Source organism: Podarcis erhardii (assembly GCF_964252035.2).
Source record: "Podarcis erhardii genome assembly, chromosome: 3".
Lineage (NCBI taxonomy): Eukaryota > Metazoa > Chordata > Lepidosauria > Squamata > Lacertidae > Podarcis > Podarcis erhardii.
The window spans coordinates 104,171,269-104,195,098 of record NC_138507.1 but is presented as its reverse complement, the minus strand read 5'-3'; the positions used below and the strand labels follow the sequence as shown (position 1 = coordinate 104,195,098).

The following is a 23,830-nucleotide window of genomic DNA, read 5'->3' as shown; positions in this document are numbered from 1 at the left end:
ACCACGAGACGGGGGTAAGTCCACTACAAAGTCCAACGAAACCGTGTGCCAAGGGCGCGGTGGAACTGGCAATGGCTGAAGTAGGCCGGGGGGTCGCCCGGTAGGGCCCTTGGCGCGCCGGCAGACATCACAACCAGCAACGTATCGAGCCACGTCAGCCTTCAGGCGGGGCCACCAAAACTCACGACTGACCAGATGGGTGGTCCGATACCGTCCAAAGTGCCCCGCTGCTGGGGCATCATGGGCCATCCGGAGAACCTCCAGCCGCAGTGGCCCTGGCGGGATGTACAGACGACCGTGGTGCAGCAGAAGGCCCTGATGCAGGACCAGCCCCGGATACTGTGGGCTGGACCCTTCAGCCAGCTCCTGGAGTCGTTCCTGGGCCCAAGCGTCGACCCGCTGCTGTTTCCGCACCCGAGCCTGCAGTGGCTCCGCCTCCTGGGTGGCCAGGAATGCAGCTGGAGGTAGGATCGTGGTGGGTTCTGCTTGCTGTACCGTGTCTGAGTTGTCTTCAGGTTTCCGGGACAGGGCATCCGCCTTCTGGTTCTGAGAGCTAGGGATGTAGCGGATCCGGAACTGGAACCGGGAAAAGAACAACACCCACCGGATCTGTCTTTGGTTCAGCTTGCGGGTGGTCTGGAGGTACTCCAGGTTCCGGTGGTCGGTTCTCACCTCCACCGGATGTCGTGCCCCCTCAAGATGGTGGCGCCAGACCTCAAAGGCCACCTTGATGGCCAGTAGTTCCCGCTCCCACACAGTATAGTTACGCTCCGCTGGTAGGAGCTGGCGGGAATAGAAGGCACAGGGTAAGAGTGGCGCTTCAGGTCCATTCTGTTGAGACAAGACGGCACCGAGAGCCGTACTGGAGGCATCGGTCTCCACCACAAAGGGTCGAGAGGGGTCAGGATGTTGTAAGATTGGCGCCCTCTGGAAACAGGCCTTCAACCCCTGAAACGCCTCCTCTGCCTCCTTGTCCCAGGAAAACGGCGTCTTTGGGCGCAGTAGCCGGGTCAACGGGGTGGTGCGATGAGCATAATCTGCGATGAAGGTCCGGTAGTAGTTGGCGAACCCCAGGAAACGCTGTAGGTCCTTGCGGTTCCGGGGTGCCGCCCATTCTCGAACCGCTGCCACCTTCCCAGGGTCCATCTGCACCCCATCTGGAGAGAGCCGGTGTCCAAGGAAGTCCACAGTCTGCTGATGGAACTCACACTTGCTGAGCTTTGCGTACAAACGGTGCTCACGCAAGCGCTGCAGCACGGTCCGGACATGTCCCTCATGGCGAGCCGGGTCACGGGAGTAAACCAGTATGTCATCCAAGTACACCACCACGTACTTGTCTAACAAGTCCTGGAACACGTGGTTGATGTAGCGTTGGAACACAGCAGGCGCGTTGCACAAACCGAAAGGCATAACCAAGTATTCGAACTGCCCGTACCGGGTCCCAAATGCTGTCTTCCACTCATCCCCGGCTCGGATCCGAATCAAGTTGTAGGCCCCCCGGAGGTCCAGCTTGGTGAACACCTGTGCCCCTTGCACCCGCTCCAGCAACTCCGAGATAAGGGGCAAGGGGTACCGGTCTGGGATGGTAATTTTGTTCAGGGCTCGGTAATCATGGCAAGGGCGAAGTTCCCCACATTTCTTCTTAACAAAGAGCACTGGTGCCGCGGTAGGCGAGGTGGAAGGCCTAATGAACCCACGCTCCAGGTTCTTGCGCAAGAAGTCCTGCAAAGCCTCGCGCTCTGGCTCTGTTAGAGAATATAAGCGACTCACTGGTAAGGGCGCACCGGGCTGGAGGTCTATGCCGCAGTCAAAAGGCCGATGCGGCGGCAGCTGGTCTGCCCCCCGTTCCTCGAAGACGTCCTGGTAGTCCTGGTACACGGCTGGGAGCGTGGGTGCTGCCTCCTCCGTGGGCGCGGCCGCCAGCGTCTCGGATTGAGCATGGGAACATGGGTCTGGGAAGTGCACAGTCCGTTTGACCCAGTCAATCTGAACGTTGTGAGCTTCCAGCCAGTCCATCCTGAGCACGAGGGGGAACCGGGGCATAGAGGCAATGTCCAAAGTTCGCAACTCCCGGTGCTGCTGGAGACACAGGACCAGGGGCTGGGTCTCCTGAGTAACGGCTCCTGAACGTAGAAGCCGTCCGTCAATTGCTTCCACCTGGACCGGTTCTGGCTTGTTCCGAAGTGGCACCTGATGATGGGCAGCAAAAGCAGCGTCCATATAAGAACGGGTTGCTCCTGAATCCACCAAAGCATGGGTAAGAATCCAGGGCCCACCTGGAGGGTATAAACGTACCGGAACCATAAGATGTTGCAAGTCCATTGGTGCGGGCCCATTCTGCGCTGTTTGGGACCCCCGGTAGCTAGGGCCATCAGCTACTGGGGGTTGGCGGTTTCCCTGCGGCTGGCGTTTCTCAGGGCAGGACCGAGCGTAGTGTCCACTTCCGCCACAGTAGAGACATAGATTCCCCTCCCGACGCCGCACCTTCTCTGCGGGGGAAAGGCGTGGCCGCACTGCCCCGAGCTGCATAGGCTCCTCCGATAACTCAGTTGTGACCGTGGGGCTGCCGGAAGAAACTGGTGCCGAGAACTGGAGGTGTCGTCGGCCCCGGGCCTGGCGACGATCCTCCAGCCGGTCGTCTATCTGTAGACTCCGTTGAATGAGGGTGTCTAGCGTGGTGGGGCGTTCCATTGTGGCCAGCTGGTCCAGTATCTCGTCCGAAAGCCCTTCGAGATACTGGTCCCGCAATGCCGAGTCGTTCCAGGTCAAGTCCTGTGCCAACAGCCGAAACTCCGTGGTATATGCGGCCACCGTGGACTCGCCCTGTTTCAACTGCCGAATCGCCCGGTTGGCTTGACTCCCTTTCTGGGGGTTGCCGAACGCGGCCTCCAAAAGATTGCAGAACCCCGTATAGTCTGCCAGCAAGGGGGAGTCTTGCCTGAGTAGCGGCAACGCCCAGTTGGCCGCCTGGTCCTTTAACAAACTAATCAAAAAGTGCACCTTGGTGCGGTCGTCAGGGAAGTTCCGGGCTCGCCCCTGAATATACAGCTTGGCTTGGGCGAGGAACATGGGAAAGCTGGCCGGGGCTCCATCAAATTTCTCGGGCAAAGCCACTGGGTACTTGCCAGGAGCCGGGGCGTCGGCCCCAGGAGCCGGTAGGGCTTCCAAGCGCTGCTGAAGTGCCGTAACCGCGTCGCTGAGCTGCTGCACGGTGTGAGTCAAGGCCTGGTTCTTCTGGGCCAAAGCCACCAGCGCAGCCACCTGGTCAGCCATGGCCTCTGGCTCTTCCCGAACGCACCCCAACGAAGGGGGAGTGCGGGTGTGGCGGAAGCAAACTGTGCTGGACCTGGGGGAAAGGTACCGTGAGCGTAGTCTGAGTCCACACGAAGAGGGGCGAAGTCCTAGGCGGAGAGCCGGGCGGGGAACAGGAACGCTGGAACAGGAGGCCGAGCAGGGTACAGGAACACCGGATGGTCAGGAGCAGGAGGCCGAGCAGGGAACAGGAGCACCGGATGGTCAGGAACAGGAGGCCGAGCAGGGATCAGGAACACAGGAAGGTCCAAAGCCAACAACGACGTTGCTCCCGCAACCTGGGACCGGGCTGACTGGGCTTTTATCCTCTTCTAAGGCCAGGGGCGGTCCCGGCCCCCAGGAGCTCCGCCTCCTCTGGCCTTAAGGCGAGCACTCCTCCTGGGAGCAACCAGTTCCCTTCGCCTCTCTGCCCTAAGCCTCTGCAGAGAGGCCGAAGGGTTACTGGGCCCTGGAGGAGGCTCACCTGTAGCCACTGAGTCCTCAAGCCCCTCTGGGGCCTGAAGGGTTTCACCTGGGGCCAGCTCCTGGTGCTCTGCCACAGGTGCAGGCTCTTCAGCATCTAGGCCTTGCCCCAGTTCAGCCGGCCCTGGAGGCGGGGACTCCTGTGCAGGCTGGGATTCCTCTGGTTCATCCTCTGAATCGGAATCCCAGGCCATCACAAATACGCTGTTCGCCCTCTCTGCCTGCCCGTTAGTTTCTGGGTGCCTTGCCGTCGAGAATCCCACCTCCACCTGCAATAAGTTCATAAGCCTCCTCCAGAACCTCGAGGTAAATTGTTTCCCTCGATCAGAGATAACCCTCGAAGGATCCCCATGCAACCTGAAGATGTGAGTAACAAACAGTTGTGCGGTTTCCTCGGCTGTCACCGCATGAGAGCATGCTATAAAATGGCACATCTTGGTTAGCAGATCTACTACTACCATGACTGCTGTCTTACCTCTTGATTTGGGCAAATCTGTCATGAAATCTATTGACACCACCTCCCAGGGTCTTCCCGGTGTGGGCAAAGGTTCTAGTAACCCTGCCGTGGCTGTCCACTCTCCCTTGGCTCTTTGGCAGCGGTCACACCCCCGTACATACTCTCGTACATCTTCCCTCACCTTCGGCCACCAAAACTCCCTAGTGACCAGTAACATAGTCTTGTGTTGCCCAAAGTGCCCCGCTGTAGGGTTGTCGTGAAGCTGTCTGAGCACCCTCTCCCGTAGGGCCCCCCCCCGGGCACATACATTGCTCCCTTGTAATACAGTAACCCTTCCCTTACCTCAAAGTCTCCCCGGTCTCTCCCATTTTCCCTTAGTTCCCTGATTCTGGTTTGGGCAAATTCGTCCTGGCGAATCAACTCGGTTAGTTCTCGTTTCCCAACCAACGCCCCCCCACAAACCCATCGTTCCTCAGGGAACACATGTCGAGCCTCCGGTGGTCCTTCTCCTTCCGTGTACTCCGGTTTCCGGGAAAGCGCGTCTGCTCTCACGTTCTCCTGTCCTGGCACGTACTTGATCTCAAAGAAGAACTTGGAGAACTCCTGTGCCCACCGAATCTGTCGCTGGTTGAGTACTCGCGCCGTCCTCCAGTATTCCAAGTTCTTGTGGTCAGTGCAAACCTGGATTTTGTGCTGAGCCCCTATCAGGAGATGTCTCCACTGGCGAAATGCGGCATAAATAGCTAACAGTTCGCGATCGTACACCGTGTAGTTCTGTTCCGATTCATTCAGCTTCCTTGAGAAGAAGGCGCACGGCCTCCATGTGTGTTGGGCCGGTCCCGGCTGGAGTAACACCGCTCCTATCGCTCTGTCCGACGCGTCAGTCTCTAGCCTCATCGGTTTCTGCAGATCCATGTGCAGGAGCTGTTCCTCCGAGGCGAACGCCTGCTTCAGCCTCTCAAAGGCTTGTTGGGCACCTTCTGTCCAGACGAACTTCTTTTTGCTACTGAGACAATCCGTGATGGGTGCGGTTAAGTGGGCGAAGTTCTTGATGAACTTCCGGTAGAAACTGCTGAACCCAAGGAACCTCTGCACATCCTTCCGGGTTTTGGGGGCCTTCCATTCCAGCACCGCCTGCACCTTGCTGGGGTCCATGGCTAGGCCTCTGTCTGACAACCTGTATCCCAGGAATTCCACTTCCTTGGCATGAAACTGGCACTTTTCCAGCTTGACCCACAGTTGGTGCTCTTGTAGCCTTTTCAGCACTTCCCTGACGTCCTGGACATGCTGTTTCTCATTCTCCGAATAGATCAGGACGTCGTCCAGAAATGCTACGCAGTTCTTGTACAGCAGGGGGCCCAGCACATGGTGCATGAAGCCTTGAAAGCAGGCGGAGCCCGACTGTAATCCAAATGGCATGACTAAGTACTCAAAGGCCTCTAGGGGGATGAACATGGTGGTTTTCCATTCGTCCCCCTCTCTCATTCTAATCAAATTGTAGGCTCCCCTAAGGTCCAGCTTGGTAAAAATCTTACCCTTCCTTACCCTGGTTAGAATATCATCAATTCTGGGCATTGGGAAGGTCACGGGTTCCGATACAAGGTTTAATTTTCTATAGTCTACGATAAGCCTCGGCTGATCTGAGTTTTTCTTATCCACAAAAAACACAGGGCTGCCCCCCACTGCCTTAGATTCTCTTATAAACCCCCTTTTTAAGTTCTTGTCTATAAAGTCTCGCAACTCCTGCATCTCTCTGTCGGAAATGGCATACAGCTTACCCAGCGGCAGCTGCGCCCCAGGGAGTAGGTTGATTTGGCAGTCGAAGGGCCTATGTGGCGGCAGTCTGTCCGCTTCCCTCTCGCTGAAGACCTCTTGTAAGTCCGCGTACTGTGGCGGCACCTGCGCATTCTGCTTCAGCATGGTTGCTGTAGCACTAGCCAGCTCATCCCCAGTATTATCGGGGGTCCCGCCAGTGTGGCCACGTGAAAGGCAATGGTTTCTGTGTGCCTGGACACACTCATTCTCATTGGCGGAGTTTGATGTGTCACCTCCCCCCCCAGCAACTCCCTGCCATCAATCGTGGTCACTTGAAGTGGGAAATCCAGTCAATCGTGGTCACTTGAAGTGGGAAATCCAGTGGCAGCAAGTGGATCTGGTGCTCCAGTGCAAACTCCTTACTAAAAAAATTACAGGAGCTGCCTGAGTCCAACATTGCCTTCACCTTGACTGGGTGTCCATTTGGGAGTTCTAGCGTCACCTCTATCGCTATAGAAACCTTGGGTGAGTCAGGTTGGGGCACTTCACTTAGTTGTTCGCTTGGCTGCTGCGCCCCCCTGTGGGCAGTCAAGCGCTGGCGTTTCCCTGCACCTTTTCCTCTGCCCCCTCCTCCTCGTTTCCAGCGGCTCCCACCATCCCTTGCCAAGCCTTTCTTTGTGGACAGACCCTGGCAAAGTGTCCTGGCCGTTGGCAGAGGAAACATTTCTTGGTGCTTTTCCCAGCCTTTCCTTCCCTTTTGCCTCCTTGGTGGGCGCTCGGAATCTCGCGTGCGCGCGCCCCATCGATTTCCATCGGCACCACGCCATCGGAAGGCTGCCTTGGCATCTCAGGAATGCGGTAGTCAGGGCAACGCTCCCCTCTCCCTTCCCGCCTTTCCAAAGCGCGCGCTTCCTGGCGAGAGCCTATCGCCAGCCCCGCTTTAGTCAGCTGATCCATAGTCTCCGGGCGGGGCGCGCGGGAGAGCTCATCTTTAACGGCTGGGGACAACCCCTCCTCAAACAGCATCCGTATGGGCGGGCTGTCCATATCCCATTCGAGCCTGTGTATCAGCATCGCAAAGCGGGACCAGTAGTCTCTAACGGAAAGGTCCCCCTGCTTGCATCTCAGCAGCTCCCGTTGGATCACACTCTCCCCCAATTGGCTTGAATACATAGCGTCCATCGCCTGAAGAAACTTCCGGACATCCTTCATGGCGGGGTTGTGCGCGGCCATTAGGGGTCTAACCCATTCCCTCGCGCTGCCCTCAAGGTGCCCCACGATATACGCCACCTGTGCTGCCTCGTCAGCAAAGTCATCATGCTGCAGCTGCAGTGCGTACTCTACTTCTGTCCAGAATCCATTATATTCTTGGGGTTTCCCCCCAAATTTGTGTACCAGTCCGGGCACCTTCTTTGCCACTGGGGTGGGTCTCACCTGCGTGTCCTGGGTGCGCCTCTCGTCCAGCCGCGCCATCAGCAGTGCTACATGCCGTTCCAGCTCCTGGTTTCTCTTCACCAGGTCCTCCGCCCCCGCAGCTGGATCCGCTGCCCCGGCGCCTCCAGTCTGGCTCATGTTTCCACTGCTTACTCACGAGTAACAGCAAGGGACTGAAGGATTGCTGTGATGGTTATGGGTGGGTTACTCGTGTGTAAACTGCCTCCACTTCAGTTAGATCGTTTGCTCAACCATGTTAAGGGTTAGAGCTCGCCCTCCGTGACCTGTTAGTCACTTGCAGAATCCTTCAGTGGGCGTTTCTTAAATCTCTTCCAGCATAAAAGCTGTTTGACCCCAAGTCTCCGCCTATGTTCCCTGCGCGGAACGCGTCTGCGCAGGTAAGGGGACGGCAAGGGCGTGCCAGCACTCTCTTCGCTGGTCTCGGTTGAAGGGTCTCGGAGCCCTGACACCGATTCCTCCATCTCCCTCTCCTCTCTATTGGTGTCACGCTGAATTCCTTCCCCCCGACTGGTTCCCTCTCCGGCATCGCTCTGGAGCCCTGCCTCCGCTTTTCTCTCTGATGTCAGTTCCCTGACAATTAATAAACAACATTCTGACATAATTTCCCGGTCTCTCCAGATGACTCGCTGCAAGGTGAAAGGCTGTAGCTATGGCATCATCTGTTGACCTGTTTCTCCTATAGGCGAACCAATGTTTATCAAAGTCCAGTGGGAAGCATGAAGGACCAATCTCTCAAAGCGTTTCATCACTGCAGATGTTAATGCAATAGGTCTGTAGTCATTTAGGCTGTTAGTTGCTGTTTTCTTGGGGACTGGGACAATGGTAGCTGCTTTCAAGCGTCATGGGACACAAGCCGTTTGCAGGGACATGTTAAAAATCCTTGTCAGAACCCCTGTTAGTTAATCGGCACAGTTTTTTACCACTATTCCCAGCACCCCATCTGGACCAGCCGCTTTCCTGGGATTCACCGCCCTCAATGCAGCTTTCACTTGATGGTCATATAGAATGAATGGCTGAGAGTTTATAGGCTGGCAGGCAGGAGCTACTATACCTGATCTTTTAACCTCATAGCGGGTGAAGAAGATATTCAGCTCATCTGCCAACGAATCATCAGCCTTAACCATGTTCCTCATATTGCCCTTATAGCTGGTTAGCTGCTGCAGTCCCTGCCACACTTGTTTCGTGTTGTTGTTGGCTAAGCAGTTCTCCGCTTTTAGCTTGTATTGTTGTTTCACCACCTGAATGCCTTTCCAGAGCTTTGTTCTTGCCCCTCTGTATATATCTATGTTCCCTGCCTTAAAGGCAGAGTCCCGGGCTTTCAAGAGTGACCTTACTTCAGCAGTCATCCAGGGTTTACAGTTCCCATAAACTCTAATGCACCTCTCCGTTGTTAATTTGTCGGTGCACACTTTGATATAAGAAAGAAGCCTGAAAACACATGAGGTGCATTCGTGCAACACTCTGGAAAATCCCTGTTGCTTCCTCTTGACTCTCAAATTCACGGAAGGGGCTAAAGATCCCTTAGCACGGCCTGCATTCATGAGTCAAGCAATCCAAGCATTATTCTGCCATTAATATTACTACTACTACTACTACTACTTATTATTATTATTATTATTATTATTATTATTTATTACTTATACCCACCCATCTGGCTGGGCCTCCCCAGCCAATCCCAACAGAATATTAAAAACATGATAAAACATCAAACATTAAAAACTTGCCTAAACAGGACTGCCTTCAGATGTTTCCTAAAAGTTAGGTAGTTGTTTATTTCCTTGACATCTAAAGGGAGAGGATTCCACAAGGCTGGCACCACCACCAAGAAGGCCCTCTGTCTGGTTCCCTGTAACCTCACTTCATGCAGTGAAGGAACTGCCAGAAGGCCCTCGGCGCTGGACCTCAGTGTCCAGGGCTGAATGATGGGGGTGGAGATGCTCCTTTAGGTATACTGGGCCAAGGCCGTTTAGGGCTTTAAAGGTCAGCACCAACACTTTGAATTGTGCTCGGAAATGTACTGGGAGGCAGTGTAGGTCTTTCAAGACCGGTGTTATATGGTCTCGGCAGCCACTGCTAGTCACCAGTCTAGCTGCTGCATTCTGGATTAATTGTGGTTTCCGGGTCACCTTCAAAGCTAGCCCCTCAAAAAAGAAAGGGGAATGTTGTGGTGTCAAAGACTGTTAGAGACACACAGAGCCAGGCATCTTCAGAAGAAATTGTGGAAGAGAGAGCACTTTCTTCATCTCCATCTCTCTCACCGGCCCAGGAGAAATGCAACAAAACCATGATGCAGATTGCATAAATTCCCTCCCACTCTTTCCTAGCCTTGCATGAAAATTTCCCTTCCCCAAGCTAACCATGGTGTAATACTACAGCTGCTCTAATGTTGATCATAGCTATGGTTAGCTTCATTGGTGGATGAGAACTAGGTTGATAACTTGCCCATAGGTGAGAACTATACATGAACGATGGCTGCAGTGAATGGCATAAGGTGTTGTTGTTTTCAATGGGGATTGGTAGATTCCTAGATTAAATTTGTGATTAGCCTCATAAGTGTTAGGCTGTCGGCAATGTGTTGTGGGAGCAATAACCTATTGGCAGGAATTATTCTCTTCCAGAAAGCCCCTATTTTGTGAATGCTTTAGTTTGATTAGATAGATAATTAGATGGAGAGCTATATTCCTTTCATGGCATAATGGATTCCTTCCATTACAAAATTTGATGGATAGAATGCAGATTTCCTTCTATTGCACATTTCTGTTAAGGAAGGGAAAGCGAGACCAAAAATTCATTTGGGAATGAACAGGCCTCTAAATGTATAAATCAAATGGTTATTGAGTCCTGATAGTCAGTACTGGAAATGGGTGTGGTGTTTGGATGTGGGGAACACTCGTGGATAGAACAAATGTGAACCCTTTTTTTGTGCATTATATCCAGCTTCTTGAAAGCTAATGGATGCTATAATCCAGCATGATAATGGACCTTTTAAAACTGTAATGGAACTGTTGAAAGAATCACATCAAAGTATCACCAGGGCAAGGATGAATGGGTTTATAAAGGAATTTCAAGTCATTCTACACTCATATGAAAAGTGGTTTCTGGAACAGGAAAGAAAATGGAAAAGACTCTTATAATCCCATTTCTCAGAGGGTAGGATTCATAGAGTAAATATAACCCCTGTCTTTTATGCATCTTATTTTACATTTTATTTCAAGTTTCAAAAGACAGCAAGTGACACATTCGTTGCATCAAGTCCAGGTAAGAAAAATAGAAAACTATTTTTAAAACATAGTGAATAAACAGATTAGATTGGCTGAAGAGAGTGCTTTATTTTGCCGGCAGTCAATAAATGATTTCTGACTTTAAGCTTCGCCTGACTTCTTTTTTAAAATCTGACTTAAACAGTTGGCTTTTGTCATCATGCCATAGTCATTCAGACTGCCATTTAGATGTGAAAAAATAGATGCTTTGCAATATACACACATATATTTTAGCAAAGGTCATCAAGAACGGCAAAGGGTTCAAATTTAAATTCATCTGGGTAATCATTCTGATTGTGTCTCTTCTTTCCCCCAGAACCGCTTAGCATACTTACAGCATCTTGGAAAAACTACTACCCTCCTTTTTCTTACCAAGCCAGTAAGGATCAGTCACTTTAATGGAAAGTTAGTCATAATTTTGGCATTGAGGCGCTGGCACTTTTCTATAAACAGCAGAGAAATCTGGTCGAGGGCCTAAAATTATTTATAAGCAAATTATATTTAGATGAGTATTTTGGTCTTTGGAAAACAGATATTACCATCATGAAGGTTTTTGGTTTTTTTAAATGGCATCTTGCAACATGTACTTTTAATAGCCATTTCTTATGAATATGTGTATTATAGGCTAATAAACATAGATTACATTCTGCAGGCATAGATGCTTTATTTTTTGTTCATCAACTTTAAACTCTGAAAGGCCTGACTTTACCAATTGGATCCCTCTGCCCATAAACGAGACCCGTGCACTTAAGAGAGAGATGCCCAAAGTTACAGACGTGAATGCAAAGCTTGCAAGGAGTATGAAGTCTGCAAAAGAACCCAAAAAGCACTGCCAATTTAGAAGAACAAAAAGGATTTTATCCTTTAAGGGTAGAGGGCAGAGCATCCTTTTTTCTTTTTGCATATTTCTTATGAGGTTTTATGAAGCTTCATTGTTTTGCATTGTTGTTACATTGTCAAAGAGCGAGTCTGAAGTAAATCACACCAAAGTTGGAGTTAACTCTTTATTAGCAAAAGCACAATCTTCACTTGGCTGAGTGTCAGGCAGGGGCGCCGACTTGAATAAAATATGGGGGACAGGTAAGCCCCACCCTGCTTAATCGATCACATGACATGGTGCACCCCATGCATCAGTCGCTGAAACTGAATGTCTCTGCCTCCCCACAACCGTCTAATTCCCCTCCTCTCCCAAACTTTTCCCAAGCAATCAGAGACTCTGCCTACATGAAGCAAACCTCTCCTCCATCCTTTTCATGCATCTACTAGTTTTGGGAGATAAGTGGAGAAGGGAACTTGTTACAGCCTCTTCAGAAGCCAGACCTATCTCTGCTTCTTGGCTTCCCACCTCCCATCAGCTTCTGCCTCTGATTCTGGGCTTCTCTCTGCCACCGACTCTCCCAGCTCACAAAGCCCTGTAACATCTTCAGCTTCCGACACCTTCTCCTCCCAGCCTTCTCACTCTGACCACTCATTGTTGTTCCACCACCACCCCCTTAGCTCTGACCCTTCTTCTCTTGGCGGTTGCCCAGCTGGCTCCTCCCACCATTCCTCTGTGTGCAACCAGTCCATGACATCCATTTTGTAAAAAGCAGGATAAAGGTAAAGGTGAAGGGTAAAGGGACCCCTGATCATTAGGTCCAGTTGTGGATGACTCTGGGGTTGCGGCGCTCATCTCACTTTATTGGCCAAGGGAGCCAGCATACAGCTTCTGGGTCACGTGGCCAGCATGACTAAGCCACTTCTGGCGAACCAGAGCAGCGCACGGAAATGCCGTTTACCTTCCTGCCGGAGTGGTACCTATTTATCTATTTGCACTTTGACGTGCTTTGGAACTGCTAGGTTGGCAGGAGCAGGGACCAAACAACAGGAGCTCACCCCATCACAGGGATTTGAACTGCCAGCCTTCTGATCGGCAAGCCCTAGGCTCTGTGGGTTAGACCACAGCGCCACCCGCATCCCCTAAAAAGCAGGATAGAAAATTTTAATAATAATTTTTAAATCAGCATATTATAAGGGCAGAATGATTGATAAAATGGCACATTCCTGGAACCTATAAGTGCCACTATTTCCTGTTGCTCTAGTTTGGCACTCTAGCTGTGGAGTCAGATGTATTTATTACGGCAGCTGTCTCAGTGTATTTAATACCAGTCAAGCCCTTGGTATATGCAGCGATTTCTGCAAATGGTTCTACTGTGCTTACGGATGTGTCTCACCACATCTCCTGATACTTTAATTTGATTACAGAAGCCATCAGCAGCCATCCTGACTGTATCAAAATGAATCCCAATTCCCCGACGACCCTCTAAGAGCCATCAGCTCGTCAATATATATAAAGAGTCTGAAGCCCTGTATTGATTGCTGCTGCCTCTAATGGACTCATTACACCAGAGTTCATTGCAACCTCTGCGATTCTACACAAAAGGTTTGCCCAGACCAACATGCAAATGCAACAGTTTTAAAGTCTGTGGCAAGGAACGGGGGGGGGGGGGAGAGTTTCCTTATACAGTCATATCTTGGAAGTCGAACAGAATCTGTTCCAGAAGTCTGTTCGACTTCCAAAACATTCGGAAACCAAAGCGCGGCTTCTGATTGGCTGCGGGAAGCTCTGGCAGCCAATCGGAAGCCCCGTTGGACATTCGGCTTCCAAAAATAGTTTGCAAACCGGAACAGTCATTTCCGGGTTTGTGGCGTTCGGGAGCCAAAACGTTCAAGAACTAAGCTGTTTGAAAACCAAGGTACGACTGTACCAAGTTAGACGGTATCTCCACCTGGTCGTGTGTCATTGACTTTGACTTAACTCTCCAGTGACTTGGGCCAAGAGGCTTTTCCATGGCCCCTATGCTGATATTTTTAACTGCATATGCCAAGATTCCAACCTGGGATCTTTGACATGCAAGGCCAATGTGCAGCCTGACCACCAAGCTACCTGGTGTAAACAGAGAGCCAGTGTGGTGTAGTGGTTAAGAGTGGTAGACTCGTAATCTGGTGAACCGGGTTCGCTTCCCCGCTCCTCCACATGCAGCTGCTGGGTGACCTTGGGCTAGTCACACTTCTCTGAAGTCTCTCAGCCCCACTCATCTCACAGAGTGTTTGTTGTGGGGGAGGAAGGGAAAGGAGATTGTTAGCCGCTTTGAGACTCCTTCGGGTAGCGATAAAGCGGGATATCAAATCCAAACTCCTCCTCCTCCTCCTCCATGTGGGAAGTCTGCTTGGGGCTCCCAGCTCAGTAAGCCATGCAGTGAAGGGATGGGAGATTTTCAAGATTTGTATAGAAAAAACCTGATTGCAATTACTACATTTTTAAAAAGTAGTAATGAAGCATTCAGCCCTTTTTCTCCTCAAAACAGCCCTGTGAGGTAGCCAAGATTATGCCTAACCCAGGGTCACACAGTGAGTTTTGTGCCTGGGATGAAATTTGTACCTGGGTCTCCCTGGACTAAGTCTTGCCAACCATACTTGTACTCACATGCAACAAGCAGCTAAGCATCAGAAACTGGAAGCAAAGAAGTATTTGGGGAGGTTACCACCTACTCCCACATATATATTAAATGTTCTGTTTTACTATTTAGAATATTCATTTAAACAACCTTAAAATATCACTGACTTCCCTTCTTCTCTTTCCATGGTTCATTTTGCATAGCATAAATCCCTGTATATTTTGCATAAACCAAATCATTCCATATTCCATTATTACTTCCATCAAAACTTATTTACACTGTTGAATTTACCTTAATGCTGCCAACCTTTTCAAGTGTACACAATTCCCCCCCCCATATATTCAATAAACTTTTTCCAATCTTCTTTAAACGCATGTTCCTCTTGTTCTTCTTCTTATTCTGTAAGTTAGATACGCAAGCTGCCATTCTTCTTTGGTTAGGACCTCGCTCATTTTCTATTTTGGGGCTAACAAAACACGGGCCGCCGTAGTGGCATACATAAATAACCTTTTTTTGCGCATGCCCTCCTGAACCAGTTAATCATTTAACTTGGAGAAAAAGGGCTCGGAGAGTGCCATTTATTGGTTCGTTGTTGTTCTTAATTTTATTATGCATTTTGTTGTATTTATATTGTAATTTTATGTTGTGGACCACCCTGAGATCTACAGATTAAAGGGAATATACTAATAACAACAGCAATAACATTTTATTTGAAGCATTGCGCCCTGTTTCCAGGGTGGCTTAGGAAGATCAGCAATAAGAAATTTAAAGCACCAGCACCCCATAGCATGTCCTGACCCTCTCCCCCTCTCCGCAGCTTGCCCTTCGAGCAAACTCATTGCTCAGCACAGTGCTAGAATCAGCACAAAGCTTTGGTTGTTACCAAGCAGCTTTAATATTAACTCATCCCTACTAATGTCCATCATTGCAAAGCAGCCTCGCTGCCTTAACCCTTCGTGAGAGCAGTCAACCGGGTTCACCGTGGCTATGCTGTTATTTTGCACTCAACACAGCCGGCACTTAACCCCAAGTGTGGTTTTTGTTATGTAATGTCTTCAAATGTCACAGTGCTGGAGCAAACATAAATATATACGTACACTCCCTTTGTTACAGAAATGTGATGAAACACAACACAAGGTTGGGGGGGGGGGGAAAAGGAAACAACTTTTTTTTAAAAAACCACAATGGAGAAAAAAAATCATTATTTATTTAAGGTCCCAGAGCAGATGCATTAGCAGTCAAAAATCACTTCCTCACAACTGTAAGTTGTTTTAAGCTGTCTTTAACATTGTGTTTTAATGTTGTAACCCACCTTGGGACCTTGGGGTGAAGGGCAGGCAATAAATTATTTATTATTATTATTATTATTATTATTATTATTATTATTATTATTATTATTATTTAAAAAAACCAACTCACAGCATGATGAGCAACCAACCAAGCATTTTCAAAGTATTAGGTAAAAACTGTCCCTGCGCATGCCTTCGGAATATATGCTGAGCTGGAGCCAGCCAGCCAGACATCTATAAAGCACAAAGTTCCAATGTACGGAGGCCACTGCAAAAAAGACCTTGCATTCTGTGGCCACCCCGTGGAGCTTTTACTAGGCGTAACAGCCCTAAAGAGGCAGGTGCGAGTGGCAACACAAGCTAAACCTTGACAAGCATGGCACTCTAATCCTCTTGGAGGAGGCTGGCCAAATTAAGAGCAGACCCACACCGCACATTTAAAGCACATCCAAAGCACATTAAAATAACACAGAACCAGTGTTTGAAATTCGCCAGACGCATTTTGTGCCTGACTATCGGCCACTTGTGACCAAGTGAAGATGCCTGGGTGCCAGGATGGCAACAGGCGTCTCCACCATCCGTTGGTGCAGGACTGGCTATCCTGGGATCCTGCTTGTTTTCACACACTAGCAACACATCCTGTAGAATTCTGTGGTATTTTACCTGCAAGATCAGAACAAATTTCAGGAAGCAAAAAGTTGTATTGAAGAATACGACTTTCGAGCCGCCTGGCCCCTAAATGGCAACTAGGCATTCTGTTTTGGTGGCTTTAACCCTGGTTTAAGGGGCCAACATTTGGTGCCTAGCTTATACATCAGAGTTTCTAATACTGCACAGAGCCCCCCCCCCCCCCGGCACAGGATCTTGGGAACTGTAGCTTCCAACTCGCAGAGCTGCTATTGACATACTACAGCTCCTAGGATTCTCCAGGTTTTAAATGTATGGTGTGGATTCGCCCAAAATGGTCTTTCGTCCTCTTCCTACAGTTCTGTAACTAAAGGATGCCATAGAGCAGTGTTTGCTCCCATTTAGTCCTATGATCTGGCATGAAAACACGTAAAAGCAAAAAAGAAGAAGTACAAATCTCAAATTGTAAAATGAATGAGGAAAGCATGGCTGGACACATGCGTTCAAAATAACACCGTTCAGCTCACTAAACAGATATTTTCCTCAGCATGCAGCGCATCAACTGCATGGAACGGTCGAGCTTAGAGTGTTTTGTGACCTGCATGAGACCATGTTTTGATTTTCTGAATGCATTTGCCAATAATAATGATAATAAATGCCCCAAATCCATTTGCAGGAGGAGAGAGAGAGAGAGAGAGAGAGAGAGAGAGAGAGAGAGATGTAAAAACTGTTGGAAATAGCTGTCCTAAGAACTGTGAAATACACCTCCTTCTGAACGTGACACTGAAATGGCCCCTACACAGATTGGCTTAAAAACAAACAAACAAACAAACAAAAAAAAACACTTGGGGAAGCTGTTAAAAATGCGGCTGTGAAAACCTGTGAAAAAGGCACACACACAAAACACCACACGGGGTCCTCTAAAATGACACCAAGCCTCCTAGCTAAGTGCCAGGTGCTGTGTGCAAAATCCTTCAGAACTAGAAAAAGGAACGTTTTGGTGCTCCAGGAAGAGTGGGCTCATTGGCACAGAAGCCCGGCAAAAATATTTCTTTCCAAATTGGGCACACAATAAAACAGGGCAGGAAACCCAAAATCTGCCCCGCCGCACCCACCAGCCACTTTTGTAAACAAGCCAACTGCATAAACTATAGCTTGAAATTGACTTGTTCCAAACACACAGCGGTTAAGATTAGCCACGGTTTGTCAGGTTTGGAGACACGGCAAGCCACTGTTGACTCTCCCAAACTCTTCCCCACAACTGAACCACAGGAAGAGGGGGAAGGTGGCGAGGACCTGAGCCTTGGGGAGTGGTCACTGTGACATCCAAACACAGTACGATAAAGAAAACTGAGGGGAGTTTGGGAAAGGGGTATACAGACGACATTCAACTTACGCAGGGGTTACGTTCCAGGGATAGAGCATAAAGCCAAAACCGCGTAGAGTCAGAACTCATTCGGTTCAACGGAGGGTGGGATTGCCTAAGTCTTTTTTTCCCAGACAACCACCCTCTTTCTGCCCCCTTCTTAATTTTTAAATATTTTTTTTGCCGAGTGTGTAAAGCTCAATGTGTGCCAGTTAAATGTGTGTAAGTTGCAAGTTACTTGTATTATTATTACAGTGGTACCTCGGGTTACATACGCTTCAGGTTACAGACGCTTCAGGTTACAGACTCTGCTAAGCCAGAAATAGTACCTCGGGTTAAGACCATTGCTTCAGGATGAGAACAGAAATCATGCTCTGGCGGCGCAGCAGCAGCAGGAGGCCCCATTAGCTAAAGTGGTGCTTCAGGTTAAGAACAGTTTCAGGTTAAGAATGGACCTCTGGAACGAATTAAGTACTTAACCCGAGGTACCACTGTACTATTATTATTATTATTATTATTATTATTTCTATCCCGCCATTTTTCCTGGCTGGGACTCAGTTCAGTTTATGGGATGTAAAACAGACAGACCCAGAAAACTGTAATGACACACGTTCAAGGAGAAATCAGCTGCAATTTGCAAAATATCTTTAAAAGGAGATGGGTTTCTGAGCAAATGTGAAGGGGGGGGGCAGGAATCCAAAGGCATTTAGTGCTTAATTCTGAAAATCCCACCGACTAGATCCACAGGATCAAGTGTTAAATTTCTTTTGGCCCTCCCCTTGCCACAAAGTCCTTGATATTTATGCTGGCAGTATTAACAAAGCTGTTTGGAGCTTTGCGGTGAATCCTTTGAAATCTGAATGGCTCCCATCAGCAGGTTGTGCAGTGGCTATCCAAAGTATTCTGAGTCCTCACCAGTGTGGTTACAAGAGAGACTTTGGATGCAGGGTTCTTTTCATGTTTTGCTAAGAAGAAGAAGAAGAAGAAGAAGAAGAAGAAGAAGAAGAAGAAGAAGAAGAAGAAGAAGAAGACTGGCCAAGTGAGTTTGCTTCTCTGCTGTCAACTATAACTAAAGAAAAACCCTGAACTCAAAGGACTTTATAATTTGGAGAGCACGCTGTGCTAATCTATGATGGAATCCATGCATTTCAAACTGTGCTGACATCACGGCAGAACTCAAATGCCAGAGCCAGCTTTCCATGCCCGAGGCCAACGCTCAACTGCCTATCACCCAGTCTGTTAGTCGCTGCCATAACAGCAATATAGGATGAAAATTCAGACTCTCCATGACACCGTAAGCGTGGGTATCAACTGCTGCAGCGACAAAGGTCTGGAAAATTACTTGGAGCAATTTTATACTCCCCACACACCCCTTCCTGGTTTTAGGGTTGTTTTTCAAATGATGCAAACCCATTAAGACAGTTAATCAATTACATCTCAAAATACAGCCTCTGTACAGTTAATGAGTAATTTGGGGAACAGACAGGGTAAATGGCTATGCATTGTCAGAACTCTCTTTTTTTCTTCTTTCTTTTGCATGTGCACAAAGTCTGCAGAACATCACATTTAAAGCCTGATTGGGTGGCTCAGCAAAACGTAGCAAGAATAAACAGTATTATTTAGCCCATAGTGAGAATGCTTGAGAGCGTCCAAAGAGTTTTCACATGTGGTGTCTCTGTAATCCTTACACCAGCTCTCAAGAAGGGGTGTCAGAATTATAATCCGCACATTTCGGATGGGCCTGGTTCAGTAGGTTTTGGTGGCGTCCTGCTTTCCAGAACTCAATCTGTGGCCCAGAGAGACCACTGGCCGCTCTGGTGTTGTGTAGTGGTTAAGAGCAGTAGACTCGTAATCTGGGGAACCAGGTTCGCGTCTCCGCTCCTCCACATGCAGCTGCTGGGTGACCTTGGGCCAGTCACACTTCTCTGAAGTCTCTCAGCCTCACTCACCACACAGAGTGTTTGTTGTGGGGGAGGAAGGGAAAGGAGAATGTTAGCCGCTTTGAGACTCCTTTGGGTAGTGATAAAGTGGGATATCAAATCCACACTCCTCCTCCTCCTCCTCCTCCTCTTCTTCTTCTTCTTCTTTTTCTTTTCTATCCCCTTGCTCCAAAATTCCTGAGCACTTGATGGCTTCAACTTTGAAGTTACCTATGCATGCATATGCCTTGAGTACAAGGGAGGAAAGGCTGGAAGTTTTGTAAGTTTTGTAAGAATGTACAAAATTTAAACCCAATGGGACTTATTCCCAGCCTAGCGCACACAATTTATTATGTATACCCCTGCCTGTAAAGCTGAACTCAATGAGTGAACGCGAACATTATCATGGCCAAAATGGGGCCACTGAGAAAGAGGGGGGAGGTTTGGCCATCCTGGGGAAGTACAAAAATACTCAAGGAGGGAAATACAAAAACAGTCAAGGAGGGAACTAAGAGGGTACCCCACAAGTAAGGTAATAAGGACTGAGGATGCTCAGCCATCACTGAATACTAGCTGTCTGCTTTATTTACTTATTTTAAACACAGATTCTCCCTTGCCCAAAAGGGTGTGTGCATATCTGTGATGAAACTTGTTCTCCAGTTTGGGGAAAGTTTCTATCCTTGTGAAAAAGGACTTTGGTTTTTCTTCCTCATTTGCAGGGCACTTTATAAGTTCAGCAGTACAGGGCTGATCTTAGCCTCTTCTTGCTGGATGGTGAAAGCTAGCATGTGTTTTTCTTTCCAAACAACACTTTTCCAGCACTCTGCAGCCTCCCCAGCTGCCTGTGTTTCATCACCTGAAAAAGCATCATGGGAGGAGTTAACCCTGTGACATCTTCCCTTGGGCTTTAAGGCTATCAAGCACCTAAAATTGGTTCTCTTGCTGATTTTCTTTTTAAGGGAAGTTCTTCTTTTAGCCTTCCAAATAAACATTTCTGCAGAGTTCTCTAAAAGGAAAAAGACTTCACTATATGGATTTTGTCCCCGACCAGTAAGTAGCGTAAACAACATCAACTGCCCATGCATATACTTTTCAAATTCCATTATGAAATCTGCACTCTGACCTTTTCTACCCTTTATTGAGGTAAGCCACAAACCCTTCAGGTACCATTGCTGCTCTTTGTCCTAACAGTAATCCCTGAGGGTAAAAACAGTTAAAAGCAGAAAAGTCAACAGAATGAAAATTCAGGGATAGGGAACTGGTGACCTGCCAGACGTTATTGGACTACAACTCCTATTAACCCTGACCACTAGGACTGATGGGGGTTGGAGTCAAGCAGCAGCTAGAGAACCACATGTTCCCTGTTCCTGGGCTAAACATAGATGAATGAATACTGTTGGTATCTCTTGGATTTTCCTTTTTCTAGCCTTAAGTTGAGTTCTCCATGTTTCTACAACAGTTTATTATTTATTTGTTTGTTTGTTTGTTTTAAGTCCTCACCAGTATTTTAGTGCAAATTTATCCATGTGTGCATGCAATTTTGCCTAATATAAACATTTCTGCAACATCCCCTTATATATTTTGTTATATTTTTTTTTTGTGTGTGTGTGTATACACATTTTATGCACTTTACCCTAGTGCATGTATTTTTTCTACACATTACTCGGCTAGAGAACTGAATTGCAAAATACGGAGGAGAGTGGATTTCAAAGGCTGGCTGTGTTCTTATGGGTTTTCCTTTAAATGTATGTTGAATTGGATTCTTCCACCCCATCCCTAGCAAGAAGCCGTATTACACTGATCCACTTTCCCTATATTCTATCTTGCCTTGTAAGTTTTTATAAATGTAAATCAGGATTTCTCACAAGCCATGTTGGTGCGATAATAGATGGGAAGGTGAGCTGGTCTGGCAGTTCTCCAAACGCATTCAGGGGTAAAATTACTTAGCAGCAGTACTTGAGTTCCGATGTGACCTTCTGTTTGTCTGACAGGATATCGCACCTATAAAAACAGCCCACCTCTTTATCGCAGTTACAGAACACTTCTGTCTGGGGAGGTTTTTGAGTTGTTGGAAGGCGACAGTGATGAAAAACAGGGAGAGAAGGGAGTGGATTCAGAATCTCTAGCTCTAATTCTAAAACATGACTTTTTTTAAAAAAAAAAAAATATTTGAAAAATGAGGCTTTGGGATGCAAGGAAATTTTGCTTTGCATTTTTTCCCCTACAAAGACCAGCATTTTTAATAGGCACTAGGTTTTGCAGTGCTCGAGCAAATAAACCCTGTTATCCATGTATTTAATGAGTTCGCCTTAAACTGTTGATATACTGACTTTCTGCCTGCTAAAAGACTTCCAACATGGCTGATACAATAGCAGAAAGTTATTAGCATTTAATAAAAAGGTCAGGAGTGCTTTTTCACTGATTTGTCTGGTATGTGAACCATGGCCATATTGGGATCACTTGACCGCTGAAGTCCAAGCATTGCTAACCTTGAGACTGAATTGCTGCCATGTTTTCTATGTGGGGCTACTCTTGACCCTGGCCTGGAAACTCTGGTTAGTGCAGGATATAGCTGCTAGTTTACTGATGGGCAAGATAGTCAACCTTTTTATACCTACTGCCCACTAATGCATCTTTCTTGATGGTAAAATTTCCTTACCGCCCACCAGTTCTCGATGGAAGGGGGATTCAGTTTGTGACGCAGAACCCCCTACCGCCCACCTAGAGTCCTGAGACACCCACAGGTTGACAACCCCTGGGCAAGATGATGCAGTGGCTATCTATCAGTTATCAGGCCAGGGTCAAGGGTCAACAGGGTCAACAATAGGAAAGGGCAAAGATTCATGGGACCGAAAGAGCCAAGGCTCCATTCTGGTCCTGTTATGGTAACCAGGAGAGGAGAGGAAGACAGAGAGGCAATGGGTCCCTGGGATTCTGAAGGCTGCAGCCATCAACAGGCAAGAGTGGGAAAGGATGAGCCTATCAAGGATGCTGATGACAAGACAGGCTCTGAAGCAGAGCAGCAGGCTATCATCCTTATTCAAGGGTCAATGGGAAAGGTGACCCTCAGCTACTGCATGTTATCTAGCGGTCAAATAAATTCTTTGCTCCCATTTACAAGGCTGCTTCGGCAGAGAACGTTTGGTCACCAGCCATTCTTCCGGGCTGCGGAGTGGGAATTAATTGTTTTTCTTACTGCATACACATTCAAAGAAATAAAATTTCCAGAAAAAGAAATTTCCCCATATATAGCAGATGTTTAGGAAAAGGTTTTCCGGTGCAAAGGGAGAGTGCCTTGTGTATAAAGAGGTTATTGTAGTGGCAAGGCATAGGGAGGGCCACAGAGGAGGTTGCCCGGAGTGCAAAATTCGAAGGGGTGCAAAAGTTCAAAAGGGGGGAAAGGAAATAGTAATAATAATAATATTTTTAAAATAGTGTGCCCTCCCAATACAGAAAATCTCCCACTGTTCCCACAGGCGGAGTGAGGAGCAGATTTTGGCAATGGCCGGTTGCTAGGGCACCTTCTGCACAAAAGATACCCACTCCCAACCAATCCCCTGTTCCAGTCTCTGCCACGCTCTACGTTCACATGGCATTGCCGCTGCCACTCGAGTAGGTCGCCAAGCTATCAGTAGGCAGTGCCAAGGATACTTGCCTTGCCCCGAGCGCTGCCAACCCATGCTACACCACTGATGAGAGCTTTTTTGTGGAGTGGGGTGGTCATTCAGGGAGGGCCCAGTGGATACAGATTCTGACATGCTGCTCTTAAAATTAAGGCCTTTGCACACACCTGTGACATATCAGCATCCCCTTCCAAAGAAAGAATTGTTGCTGCTTCTAAAATTCCTTCAGTATCCACACTTGCCAGAGGTCTGCTGTTTATGTTGTAATAGACTAAGTCCTATAGGATGTAAAGGAAATATAGCAAGGGCTTACAATTTTTTACTAGTCAGAATTGCAGTTGCTTGCTCACAGCCACACTTATCCATCTTCATCGGGGCAAGCCCCATCTGCCTTTCCTACAGAGAAGCCTATTGGAGAGGAGAGCATACTGAGCTAAGCATCCTGAGAAATTTCTGCCAATGGTACTCAAGAATTGCGTTTCCCAAAGGGTGGGTGGATGGAGAGATGCCTTCTAAAACTCACTCATGGTACTTGCTCCGGATCAGAAAATACCAGGAAGGGGGGTGGCTAGAGGGGAAGTGGTTTACCTGTTTGGCCCTATGGTGGTCAAAGCGCCCCAAACACCTTAGCTCTTCAATGTTGTTGTTGTTGTTTAGGCGTTTAGTCGTGTCCGACTCTTCGTGACCCCATGGAACAGAGCACGCCAGGCACTCCTGTTTTCTACTTCCTCCTGCAGTTTGGTCAAACTCATGCTAGTAGCATCAAGAACACTGTCCAACCATATTGTCCTCTGTCGTCCCCTTCTCCTTGTGCCCTACATCTTTCCCAACATCAGGGTCTTTTCCAGGGAGTCTTCTCTTCTCATGA

General features: G+C 48.3%; 1 protein-coding gene across 1 annotated transcript in view; it reads right to left on the bottom strand.

Annotated features, from left to right (window-relative positions):
• Positions 1–23,830, bottom strand: part of PRKCE (protein kinase C epsilon) — a 328,939-nt gene that overhangs the window by 143,653 nt on the left and 161,456 nt on the right. The gene's annotated exons all lie outside the window — the stretch shown is intronic.